The 14,457-nt window shown below is 35.3% G+C and overlaps 1 protein-coding gene across 10 annotated transcripts in view; it reads right to left on the bottom strand.

Annotated features, from left to right (window-relative positions):
- Pak3 (p21 (RAC1) activated kinase 3) overlaps positions 1–14,457 on the bottom strand; it is a 255,810-nt gene that overhangs the window by 30,838 nt on the left and 210,515 nt on the right. The window lies entirely within an intron of this gene.

Genomic DNA, 14,457 nt, shown 5'->3' with positions numbered 1-14,457 from the left:
AATTATAGGAAACTCCTGGAATATTCTGAATGTTCCTCAACTCATACAACAACCAACACACAGGCCTCTGCTTAAACTGAAGTCTAGTTTAGCAAAGACTACATCACCTTTTGCTTAGGCAAGTATAAATTAACCTTCACTTTTAGCAGAGGAACAGTGTGGCTCTTTTAATATATTTCTAATGTTTAAGAATATTTTCATCTAACTAATCAACCACTCTCAGTACTGTACCAATACTGTAGCTACACAAAGCAATAATAATGTGGTTTTACTATGGAGTTACTTTTCTTTTCATCAAATTTCTCACAACTTCAATTAAGTATTGTTCTAGCTAAATACCCTTTTAAACTCTATCATTCCTTAAGGCTTGGTACTACTCAGGCTTCCATTCTAACTTCAATTACAGTGTTCCTTTGTTTAAAAATAGAAATTATAAAGTTGAATTCACAGTAACTTTCTGTGAATCACACCTGCATTTTGAAACACCTCCCACCTCCACACTCAAGAAAAAGGAAAATAAAATACTGTCAATTTCATTTTTGGTAAATAAAGGAATTAGTTTAGAAACCAGTCCTGTGATCCACTAGGCATTGTAATGCTCCAACATTCCTGTCTAAACTCTCTGGTAATTGTTGTTTCTCTTTTACTCTCCATTTATCCCTTGCTGTTTTGTTTTCTGAATCCAGGCATTCTTTTCTTATGTCAGGTATTTCCTTGTATTCCTTCTCTCTTCTTCTACCCGAGTGAGCCAAAATATTTCCCACAGGCCTAGGAATTTTATATTACCTGGTTCTAGGAAAAAACGGGTAGGGTAGTATGAGGAATATTCAACTATTAGTAGAGATCTAAGCTCTAATATTTGGCCTACTATCAACAAGCCTATATGACCATGGACTATGCAGTTCCTCTTACTGTTGCGGTCCTCTCACATAAAAAATCATGATCACAGTAACAGCAAACATACATTAGGCATGTGTGTGTGTGTACTGTGACAAACTTCATATAACTTATTTTACTTTTTATTATTATTTATTTATTTTTAATTGTCAATGGACTTTTATTTTAATTATTTATGTGCACGGCTAAGAATCAAACCCAATGCCTCATACATATTAGGCAAGCACTCTACCACTGAGCCACAACTGCAGCCCGTGTAACTTATTTTATGTACTCCTTACCTGATTTCTATATAAGGAAAGTCTATCATTTGCATGGTATATATGAGGAACTTAAGGTTCAGAGAAGTAACCTGCCCAAGGTTATATAATTTACCATTAAGGTCATGTGACTCTCTTACATGCAAAGTATAGGGAATGGGCTACTCTGTTCCTAAAGCTCTTTAATTCTATGATCTATAACAAACAATTCTACTGCCCCATGGGTTTTAAGTATCTATTGTAACCAGACTGAAGAAAAAAATCACACAAACAGGGGCCACTGAACCTGGATTTAATAATTATAGAGATTTCTTAGGTTTGAGGATTTTATCAAGGAAATCATTCTCTCCATTTTGCATTTCTGTATCTGGGATCAGAGCACATAGTTAGTGCCCAAAAAATATCTGTTGAATTAACACATTAGTAAAAATATCCTTAAGCAAGCATATGATTGCAATAAGAACTTTTTCCTTTGAAGAAAACATTTCTTCTTCTACTTTAATCCACATAAAAACACTTCCTCTTGGAATAAGCTGTAAGACATTCCTTACTTTAGGGACCAGTGATTTTTTTTCTTCTGAATTCAGAGTTGTCCTAAGTTCAAAGGAATAGATAGATCATCTCAAACTGGTGTATGTTTTAGTTGCAATAATCCTTGAGCAAATACTTATACCTAATTGCAAAATATGATTTTAAATTCATTTGGTTTATCCTTAACTATTTAGTCCATTTGTACAAATGCAAAAGAGTGATAGTATCTATGAAATCAGGTAATAGTAGTACCTATCTCTTAGGACTGCAGAGAATTGAAAAGCAAAATCTATGTAAGCATTTAGCCCTGTGCCTTGATCAGAGTTGATGCTTAATATGGTAACTGCTATTACTATTTGATTTTACTGCTGTTATTACTTTCTTAGTAGGGGACAGCTGATTTACTGATTTCGTGGTTGCCCCCGCCCCAATCTCCCAGCCAAAACATCCTTCCTAGCATCTGTCTTTATTTTCCAAAGGACAGAGGTTAAGGGTGATATAGTGAAACACTTTGTAGAGGTTCCACATCCTTTTCTCTCCCTAGGGAATTATTTTTGTCTTTTTCTTTTAAGCTTGGAACACTGTTATCAAATGAAACTACTTGCAGGAACCTCAATATAAAACAATTAAAGTGGGAGCTGATCCAGCTAAAGCTGGGGAGAAAGGCCAAAATGCCAGCCCAGGTCTCTCCCCTTATTCACTACCAGCATCCCTCCAACTCCAAGCCCATTTCACTGTACTAGGAACTAAAATTGTGATTGACTTGGAGTGAAAGGGGGATTAGTGTTTAACATCTCTGCAGCTTTACCTTGCAAATCCTTTGGGATTTTTGTCCCCTCATTCCTTCAGCTTTTTATTGTCTTAAAATTGCTAGAGTCCTAACCCTGGAATCCTAATATCCTGGGTTTTATGACATTCAGTGGTATAGAATTGCCACAAATTCCTAATTCACAGAGGTTTACAGACCCTGAAACTCTAGATCATCAGTTATTAACTATAAATGAACTTTTCCCCCTCATTTCCCCTTCCCCCACCTGATTGCTTGTACGTAATTATTTAGTAGGAGTCATTTTCCCCATTCCCCCCACCTTGTTCCCAGTCTTAAAATGGTGATATAGTCTACATCCTTCTTACCACCCCCCAAAACAAACATGTTGCTAGTTGGCTGGAATTCACTGCTCTGATCAGTAAGTGATTGGTTTACCTAACTTCCAGTTTTTGTAGAACCCTCAACTAAAACACACATATTCCAGTATAATCTGCACAGTAAAATTTAGTGCCTTATACCCAGCTCCAACTCAGCACACCTAATATTTCTTTGCATCCCTGGTCTACTATATTTCTTTATTCCAACAATTTAAGATTCAGTGGTGTAAGTGCAAATTTCTCCTTCAACAGATCTCAAACTTCTTTAAGACTCATTTATTGAAGCACTTTCATTGCCTATCACTGGGCTGGGATCAGTATCTCTTATTCCCATTCATCCAAACCTCCCCTGGCTCAAATTCAACTGCTTCCTAGTTGTATGACACTGAGTAAGTAATTTAATCTCTCCATGGCTCAGGATCGAAGGAGGATTAAATGTCTACAGTGCTTAAAATGTAAACAGTTCTGACCTATAGTATTTGTCCAGTAAATATTAGCAATAATGATAACTATTATTTGATTGATTGTAGTATGTGGAAGGCTAGGAAGCTCTTTACATACCTGGAAGTTTTCAAGATATTTGAGATCCAAAATTCATAACAGAAATTCAATATTTGTTTAAGATGAAACAAATTGAAATATATAGAAGTTCTTTCAGCTGGAATTATATTAACTGATTGACTATGTTAGATATTGCATGGTGGCCAGTAAGTTCTAGGCAACAGTTAGTTACATGCATTTAAAAAAACTTTTAGTTGTAGATGGACAAAATACCTTTATTTATTTATTTATTTATATGTGGTGCTGAGGATTGAACCCAGTGCCTCACACATGCTAAGCAAGCACTCTACCACTGAGCCACAATCCCAGCCCAGTTATATGCATTTTTTGTTTACAGAAGTATAAGAAATAAACAATTACTTAATAAATGTTTATGAACAGTACACAGATACTATTATAGTGGTCCTTGGTGGTGAAGCTGAGAAGCTCTCTTATAATAATTGAAGCACAGTAGTATATACATACTTAAACAATCTTTAAGCCAAACATATGCACACTGATTCCAAAAAGATGAATTCTACAACATCCTGGAATATATGAAAATATCTCAATGCATATTTTCACAAAATAAAAATTTAATTCACTTTAATTAAAAAATAATAAAAAGTCTGACCAGTCGTGGTGGCACATGCATGTAATCCCAGCAGCTTGGGAGGGTGAGGCAAGAAGATCCAGAGTTCAAAGCCAGCCTCAGCAATTAGCGAGGCCCTAAGCAACTAAGTGAGACCCTGTCTCTAAATAAAATACAAAAATGGGCTAGGGGTGTGACCCAGTAGCTAAGTGCCCCTGGATTCCATCCCAGGTATGAAAAAAAAAAGTCTGTTATCTTTCAGCACTGTGGGATATAAAGATACCAGAAATCAATCTGACAAAGATGGGGGTTAAAATTCTTAATTCTCTGGCATACTGGAGCTGCTGTGCTAAAATGATCAATATTGTCAATTTGATTTTTATGCTAGCTACTTAATTACATTCACCCTTATTATTCTTCCATTTCAGTTATATTGAAGACACAGATTGCTATAGGGAAAATATTTGTTTATGCTGGGAATTTTGTTTATTCCAAATCTCAGTTCCTCAGATGGCACAAAAAAATTATGCATTATTAAAACTCAGGGGAAACAGAAATCATCCAGTTTTACTTTATTACAGATAAGAAACCTGAAGCCCCAAGAGTGGAACTATATGCCTAATATGACACAGTTAGTATGTAACAAAGGTCTCCTCACTAAGATCTTAGGGTTAACCTACACTCCAGTTAAAGAACACTAAACTAACACATTGTTCAATCATCACCAATTATAGTGTGGTGAGTTCTTGATGTCACATTAGATACTTTATCAACAGTATCTCTCTGACATGGCCAAGTACATAATACTCAAATGGAAACACTGGCATATAGCCCAAAAGGTCTAGCAAGAAAAAAACAATTCACTATTTTTCCTTTGTCTTTACAAGTCAATTTAATTATCAGCACTTCATCAGGTTTTGATATTTCCTGCTAAGAGCCAATGTCAAACCCTGAACCTGAGGAGTTGCCAAAGCATGGTAGAGCTAAAAGTTTAGATAAATCACTTTGATTTCAGCATGGGAGTGAATTAAAGGAAGGAAAGAAGGGCAAAATGAGGCTAGAGGAAGCTCATGGACTGTAAAAAAAAAAAAAAGAAAAAAAACAAGAGGACTAGACTAGAGAGCTCAATGAGGTCCAATGTAAGCCTAGTGGGAATAAGAGTGAGGAGCTTGAAAGATAGGCAATATTCCCATGTAAGATTTTGAAAGTATACATATGGTGGCAATGGAGTCACAGTAAGGAATTTAACCTCCATTAGGATGATTATTTTTTACATCTACTCTTACTTCTACTGCTGTTATAAAAGCCTGTATCATTTATTGAGACTTTCTGCTAGCTCTCTGTAAATGGATGATCTCACTTAATGTTCACCCCATACAACCCCATTATCCTCATTTTACAAATGAATAATAGAAACTGGGAAATGGTAAGTAGCTTACCCAAGGTTACACAGTTAATCAACAGCTGAGCTTAAAAATGCTCCAGTTTGATTCTGTAGCTCATGCTTTTAACTATCATTTCGTTTTTAAATAGATCATTAACATTTTTCAACAATGCTGAGTGCATGTGTGGTACTTCCTCACGCTCACAATTGTATCCATTATGTTAGGCTGCTTCCCCCCAAATATTTATCTTGCCTCTAATTTTCTGCTTACTTAGTCCACATGTCCCTTTTAAGCCATTTAGTTTGTCCCTGGGCATGGTATGTTTGATTCTTTTGATATAACCAAACCAGCTAGTTCTCCTGGTTTCTGAGTCAATTAAGATTGCCATGTGGCTGAGGGTAGACTGCACCTGAGGTTAGTTTTTAGGACTCAACTTTATCTTCTTCTGAATATTTAAGAAAGTCACTACTTGAAGGAACCTGTGTAGAAATTGCTTCTGTATCTTAATGCATTTGACATGAAAACACAAAAACATATATATTTCTTGACACTAACACGTATTTACTCATTTTGTTGAGAAATAAATCCTTCAGGGCTCAGGAATGGAGAAGAATAGTGTTACCGCTGCATGCAATAACTTTCCCATAAAGAAATTTCAGAGGATTTTCTTTTGTGCAATTTACTTTTCAAAAGTGCATCTCTAAGAAAAAAACAAACCCAGTTATGGAAAAAGTTTTGTTACCTTGCTACATTTCTAAGTATACAGAATGCAGTCGGAGCCAGGTGCTATAATGTTTAATTAGTAGGATTATAATTTTTAACAGGAAATTTTCTCTTCTTCAGTTGGGCATGACTTTTCCCAGAGTACTTTTGAATAGAGCTGTAATGCGTTATGGGTTTGGGGCCGGAGAGCTCAGTGGGTTACAGTCCAGTAATAATGAGGCCACAGTCACAGGGCTTAATCCCTGGAAAGGCCAGATAACTCTCAGCCACTCTCTCCAACATTAAGTCTAAGCAACTGCTTCACAGTGTGTGCCATTGGTTTCAAGAAGGCCTGGACAGGAAAGGGGGGGCAGGTGGCTTAATACAAGCTCATTACTGTGGCTGGAAAAAACAACTTAACGTGCAAACCCTGCTAATGATGGCTGGTTGAGTGGCATCATCTTTCTTTACAAGGGACAGCACACAACACAGTGCATTTAAGAGTATTAAGTAGAACAAAGGGCATCTTCCATTGCTTCATAAACAGCATTCTTCACAAATGCTAATGTATTTGCAATCTCTTACATCACAAAGCCTATTATAGAGCTCAGACTACATCTATTTAGTGCTTCATAGCAGTGTTCTACCTTGTGTGGCCCAAAATAGATCCAATGAGGAAGCAAATACTTTTGGGGTGGGTGGTCCTACCCAAAGAATAACTTCTGTAAGCACACTAGACACCACTTCTGCTCTTGCCATAGTTTTCTGAACAAACAAAAGAAAACAAGTCAGATGTTTTCTTTTCAGTGCTTATCCCTCAGTTCTATGGTGATACACTGCTTTGTCAGATTCTCTAAACCAAGCTGTTATTTGTCAAATCCTTTAAGATATAAGACTTAAAAACTATTCATATTCAATATGGGAACTTCAAGTTAGAGTAAGTAAAAGGGGACTCCTTATTAAGTAGTGGGGATGTTTGAAAACACCTAACATGGTATACACTTACTTTCTCAAGTCTTAAAACATCAGCAAGTTCAGGCTCCTAATTAAAATGAGATATATCCCATGCTTGTACAATTTTATCAAAATGGACTCTACTGTCATGTATAACTAAAAGAACCAATAAGAAAGAAAAAAAAAAAACAAAAAAAAACCCCTAAAACTAATTTAGAGGGACAGGAACAGAAAGCTTGCTTGATTACACAAGAGCTAGTAGTAAAACTTGTTTGCAATTATCAATGAATTATGTTGTCATTCTTTATAATGATATGATTGTCAAAAATTCACTTTAGACAAAATTCCTTTGGCCAGAGATATATATCTTTAACTCTGGGAGGAAAATGGTTTCATAAAATACTCCCATTGTCACTTTCTGCCAAACATAGGTGCATGGCTGAATCAATCTGGGTAGAAAACATCATACAGCCACACTACACTGGCCAATGAATTCTGTATGACAATCTTTTGTATTGCCACATGCAATTCTTGTTAAGGGTTTCTTTCTTGTATATTTTCCCTCTTAATAATCACAGTGGGGATGGGTTTTTATTATAGTATTATAATACCAAATAAATGTTGTGTTGGCAAGGATGCTAGTAAGCAGGCATAATCATATATTGTTGGTGGAGTGTTCAAGGAAACAACCTCTATGAAGGGCAACTTAGAAATCAAACAGGTATATTTCTTTTCACACAACAATTCCTTACTTAGGAATTTATCCTAATGATAAATTTACATAGGTGTCAAATGGTTTATCTGTAAGGATCATCACTGAAAGCTTGTTTGTAATAGTAAATATCAGAAAGAAACTATATCAATGGGAGCCTGGTTAAATAATTTATGGTTTACCCAAACAAAAGAACCCTGTGTATCTTTTAAAAGGAATGAAGTACTGATATGGAACCATCTCTGAAACAGAAAAACAGAGGCTCATAAAAGAAAAGGAATAGCAAAAAAAAAAAAAGAAAAGAAAAGAAAAGATACAGTATGAAATAGTATGTTACCACTTGTGTTAAAAATATTCCAGAGAGAGAGGCACTCTGTTCAAATAGAAGGCTCATTTGGTTTTAATCAATGAAGTGCAGTTTGGGAAAAACATATTAGGTTGAAATACTCTCAATCAATGCTAGTTATAGAGGTTCATAGAGAGTACCTGTTAGAATCAGAAAAGAAGGAATGTAAATAAATTATTTCTGGGGGTCTGGTCTTATAACTACAAGTGTTAGATGTCCTAAATAAGATTTTAAAATCTCTTTCAAAGCCAATATAGTAAAAGGGGTTTCCATTAACTAAAGATGGAATAGTGTGATAATTAAAAATACTGATGAAGGCAGATAAAATGCATAAACTCATGAGTTTTTAAGGGTGTTTTTAAATAAATGAGAATGCCTTCATTCCTTACTAAAAAAATTAAAATAAAACCAAACACCACTCATTGGAAACTTTTGGAAGAAACTTGGGTACCAGATTCCTTATACTGAATTGACAATAATAAAGAAGAATTCGGCCCTGGGCTTGATCTCCAACTCTGCCAAAAAAAAAAAAAAAGAATTCATCTTGACTTCCTTGCATGATTACATTTCAGGGTAGCTAAAAAGCCTTAGCTGATGAAGTATAGTTCCTTAAAAAAAATTCTCAGTTAGGTGCTGATAATACATGTCTGTAATCCCATCTACCTGAGAGGCTAAGGCAGGAAGATCACAAGTTTGAGACCAACCTTAGCAACTTAGCAAGACTCTGTCTCAAAAAATAAATAAAAGAAAAAGGGCTGGAGACATGGCTCAGTGGTAGAGCACCCCTAGGTTCAAACCCTAGTACAATGCACACACAAAATATTCTAACTCATAAGTAGGGAAGAATGAAAGATTTAGGAAAATTACTATATTTCAATCTCCAACGAAATAACTGATTTTGGCAATAATCATCAATAGATAAAACTATTGGATAAAAGGTTGATGGGGAACTTTACATGGGAGGTGATAGTCACCCATTGAATCATCTGATCAATCTACTCATCACACTAAAATATAGGACAATTAGACAATGCATCCTGATGTGATACAATGCAAAATATACAATACCACCTATGAAAACTCTTGCCAAATGCTGAACTTGAATCTAATTAAGCCTCTACAGCTAACACCCATTTATAGGAAATACAGAGAACAGACGAGCAAGTTAAATGATGCCATATGGAACTAGCAGACAAATCCAGAAAGACAAATCCAGAAAGAGTTACATTCTACAAGATGGTGTCTAGTTTCTTCAACAAGTCAATGGTGATGGAAAAAGAAGGGAGACTGTTTTAGAGTACAGAAACTTAAAAACCACAACCAAAGGCAATGTGTGGGTCTTCTTTACATGTTGGTTTGAACAAATCAACTGTAAAAATAGCATTTTGAGACATCTGGAGAATTCTGATTATAGGGTAGGAGTTAGACAATATCAAATAATTGTTAATTTTTCATAGATGTTATAATGGAATTCTGATTTTATTAAAAATTATTGATAAGAGTTAAATCTGGGCAAAATAAATCAGGGTTTTCCTGTATTATTTTCTCTACTTTTGGGTAAATCTAAATATTTGTAACAGAAATTTTAAGGAGTGATAGAGTAGATACACTATGAAAATGTATAGGTCAGATTCAGAAAACAAATCTCTTAATGTTGTGACAGGAATAAATTACTGAGGGACAGAATCACACGTGAGTTCAATATCTCAAAGATCTCAGATGCAAAGCAAACAATATATTTGGATCGCTGCTGGGAAACTCAAAAGGAAGTTCTAGTGACTATGATACCTAGGAAAATTTCAAATTCCAAGGTTTGTGAAATAGAAATGTAGAAAAATCTCCCCAAATTAATATATAATTTTATGTAATGTGTGGTTTCAAATATTTAAATGGGAGTAAATTAACAAATTAAACATTATAAGTAGACATTCAAACATTTATTTATATATCTAGCAGTTTATGTATTCAGGTAAGTCAAAATTATTTTTAAGATTATTTTATATGTCACCTTATATTCAAGTATGTATGGGCTATGTGTATGTGAGTGTGTGTTTACGTGTATATGTGCACATGCATGTGAGATTCCATCTCACCCCAATTAGAATGTCTATTATCAAGAATACAAGCAACAACAGGTGTTGGCGAGGATGTGGGGAAAAAGGTACACTCATACATTGCTGGTAGGGTTGCAAATTAGTGCAGCCACTCTGGAAAGAAGTGTGGAGATTCCTTAGAAAGCTTGGAATGGAACCACCATTTGACCCAGCTAGCCCACTCTTTGGCCTATACCCAAAGGACTTAAAATTAGCATACCTCAGAGATACAGCCACATCAATGTTCATAGCTGCTCAATTCACAATAGCCAGATTGTGGAACCAAACTAGATGCCCTTCAACTGATGAATGGATAAAGAAACTGTGATATATATATAAAATGGAATATTTCTCAGCCATAAAGAAGAATAAAATTATGGCATTTGCAGGAAAAGGATGAAGCTGGAGAATACCATGCTAAGTGAGATAACCAATCCCAAAAAACCAAAGGACGAATGATCTCTCTGATAAGTGGATGATGATATATAATGGGGGGTGGGAGGGAAGCAAGAATGGAAGAAGGATGGATTATATAGAGGAAAAAGAGGGGTGGGAGGAAGGAAAAATAAAAGAATGAGACAAACATCATTACCCTATGTACATGTATGATTACACAAATGATGTGACTCCACTTCATGTATAACCAGAGAAATAAGTTGTACTCCATTTGTTTACAATGAGTCAAAATAAATAAATTTTTGAAAAAGTATTATATATAAAACCAATAATAGTTTCTTGCTGGAGGTTTCCTTTGTGCAGGATAACTGGAAGGCTAAGGGACAAAAATTTGAGAGACACACATTTCACTATCAATTCTTCTGTGCCTTCTGAATATTATGCCATGTCCATGTATCACCTATCTGAAAAAATTAAACAAATAAAAAACAGTGTAGCCTGTATCTTTCAAGTTGTTTCATAACATACCCCTAACCTATCTTTCTAGCATGATTTTCTACTAATTTTTCTGCCAATTGGACTTTTGAGTATCCATAGAACTGAAACTATTGATTTAACTCTTCTGGTCTTTTCAATGTGCATCAAACAAATGCTGAGTATTTACTGTATGCTAGACGACACTTTTGCAGATCCTATGGATACCAAAGGGAATGAAACCGATAGTCTAAAGTAAATATTCACTTGATTTCCTTCAAATGAAACTTCCCATAATCCCCACTTGTTAAGTTCCTACACCTTGTCAAGTCACTACTCAAATGTACACTGCTCTAAGAATCCTGCCTCATATCCCCTCCCTGGTTGTAAATCATTTTACCTCCGTTTGTTTCCCTTTAGCTCTTTGTAGCTACATTATAATAAGTGCTGTTCTCTGCTCTGTATTATAGTAGAACATGGGGTGAATCTTTCACCCCTAATAATAAGTACCATTAACTACCTACCTATGTGCCATGAACAGCACTAAGCACATTAAATACCTTCTCTATTTTTCAAAACCTTATGAGGTATGTGCATTATGCTTTACTATGAAGGAGAAACTGACATTTCAAGAAATAAAACAATTTTTCTGCAGTTTTCTGAGTTTAGAATCTTGGCTCTTTTCAAGCAATTTTACCTATCTAGACAAGCTAAGGTTTAAAAAGTAAATACATGCTGATATAATCCATAAGGTTCTGAAGGACAGAAGACAGAAAAGGACAATTAGGACCAGAGAAGTCAAGGACGGATCTGGGGAGGTGGGGTGACAAGTGTGTGGATAAAATATAGGAGAAAGGCACATGCAGGAGCTTGCTTATATTTTGATCCAACTCCCCTTTTCTTGCTGTCAAACATTTAGGGGGATAATGAACACTGAGGTCACTGTGAACTCCCAGAATGTGGTTCTTAACTACTATTCTGCATTATAAACAGTAGGCACTTGATAGGATTTCCCTGAACAAAAAAGATATTTGTTAAACTGAATCTAAACCATCTTTTAAGCTGCTGCCTCAAAATTTTTTCTATTCTATGGTTGAAGAGAAAATACAACATGAAACTGAAAGAAAAAAAGGGCTTATTTCTCAGTACATTCTTATTTAAGGAAAGGCCTTAAAATGAATTCAAATGTATTAATGAGAAATCTGTGGGGACAGTTGCCAACATTAGTAAATTCAGCCGTCTGTTACATAGCTACTTGCTTATTTGGGAATTATACAGGTTTGCCAATGATAGCTGTTGATGGAAAATAAATATTGGATTTTGTTGTCTCACCCTAGTGCATTTATTAAACCAGTTCTTTTACATAGCTATCCTAGAGAGTGAAGATGCTTCATTTTCCACCAGATATATCTTAGATGAATTCATGTTGTTAATGACAATTTCGGTAGTACCTTTCTTTCCTTCCTTCCTTCTTTCTTTTCTTCTCCCTGCCCCACCTCTCTCTCTCTCTCTCTCTCCACCCCCCTCCCTCTCAACCTCTTATTTCACTTTACATGCATGTGCTCAAAATGTCTGGATTTGGTGGCCAATTTCAGAACACTTCACGGCAAACATAGTGAAATAATGTCATCTTTAGCTTTCGACTCCTAGCTATGTCTTCAAATTATTAGACATGGAATTCTGAACTTGACTCATGGGTAATGTATCCCAATGCTCTGGCTCCAGGCCTGAATGCTGGGATGGCAGAAACTCATTCTGGAAAAAATTTAGTTTTCCAAGTAGTCGAGGGTGATTAATGAAGAGGTTTTTCTCAAATCTGGTTCCCAAGAGTGAGCTGCTGTGTTCCCTGAAGCTGAAAATGGAATACTGGGGTTGATTATTCCTAGCACTGAATGATTACTGAGACGATTTTGAATGGTGCCACAACAATAGGTAAAACAAAACAATAAAAATCCCACACTTAATGAAAAGAAAATAAAAGCTCTATATATTGAGAGTAGAACTAGTTTGTCTAATTTAGGCCAGTAATTCATGGAAAAATAAATTGAGAGCCATGTCAGTAAAAACAAAGTTAATATATGAGTGGTTTTGTGAATCTACAGAGAAAAAAGAGATATTTTCTCACTCACTTTAAACTTAAGAACAGAGAAACAGTCAATATGTAAAGAACAAAAAATAAAACTAATAAATTAAACAAATGATAAGATCACAGTAAATAGATACATTTGAGTTGCTAGATTATATCTTAAAAGTTATTTTTAAAATACATCTTGATTTTATAAATATTTATTTCGATTTTATATTATGACCATTTGGGCTGTGTGTGTGTGTGTGTGTGTGTGTGTGTGTGTGTGTGTGAAAATGAGCAGTAGAAGGGGAAGCAAACATGCATTAAAAAAGACAGATGTGCAGCACACGCCAATATCCAAAGGACAAAGAATGAGATGTGGTGAGGAAGACCAAATCACTGTGAGACAAAGAAATAAAATACTTTGATGAGAGGGAGAGTGGGAGAGAGAGAGAAAGAGAGAGAGAGAACAAGTCAGACGTACATATACACATGAAAAGTCAGAGCAAAAAGAAAGCTAGAAAGATAAACATTTTCATTAATTCAACAAATATTTATTGATGCAAAAACAGCCGCAGAGGGATGGAGGCAGCAGACAAGGGAAGCTTTGTAGTTAAACTTTGAGTCCAGCCAAAGTGAAGCTGGCTGTTGATCATAACTGTATAAATTTTTTTGAAGGCCTAGCGAGGGTGGAGTACAATGCTAGATACTAAAAGAGACAAAAGGAGAAATAAAGTAGAACCCTTATCCTTTAAGGCTTATAAAAAAGTTTGTTGGGCCTCCAAGTGAACTGTCTGCTGGTTTTACCATTCTTTAAAATGATGAACTCGCTGGAAATTTAAAACAGACCTTTCTGCAGAGGACAAGCAGGATTTCTGCTTTAATTTTTCATTTTAGATTATATGACTTTACAAAGGTACTTAGAAATAAAGAACTTTACTTTTCACCTTTAGAGGTCAGGGTATAAATAACAGGCAGAGGGGGAAATCTCCTTGGTATGCAAAGTTGCTTGGTGGCCTAATCTTTGTTCCTGTAGGAATTAGTCTTGCTTCATTACCTGGGAGATATTTGAAACCATTTCTTACTTTTTTTCCTTTTTAAATTCAATGCTATTGTTGGCTCAGTTGGGTCTTGGTGGGAATGAACAATCAAAACAAAATTATAACATCTCTCCTTCCCACCTCTCAAAAAAGAATTCTGTTTGACAAAAGCACTTTATGAAGAAATAAATAAATAGCTTCCATTTAAACCTATAATTAAAGCTGTTCTGTCCACTAGAAAGATAATGTGAGGTAGAAAGAATAAAATAAAAAAAAGAAAAAGAAAAATAAGACAAATGGTATTACATTAAACAAAAAGCT

Source organism: Sciurus carolinensis, chromosome X, assembly GCF_902686445.1.
Source record: "Sciurus carolinensis chromosome X, mSciCar1.2, whole genome shotgun sequence".
In the NCBI taxonomy this organism is placed as follows: Eukaryota; Metazoa; Chordata; class Mammalia; order Rodentia; family Sciuridae; genus Sciurus; species Sciurus carolinensis.
This window is presented reverse-complemented; position numbering and strand designations above follow the sequence as displayed.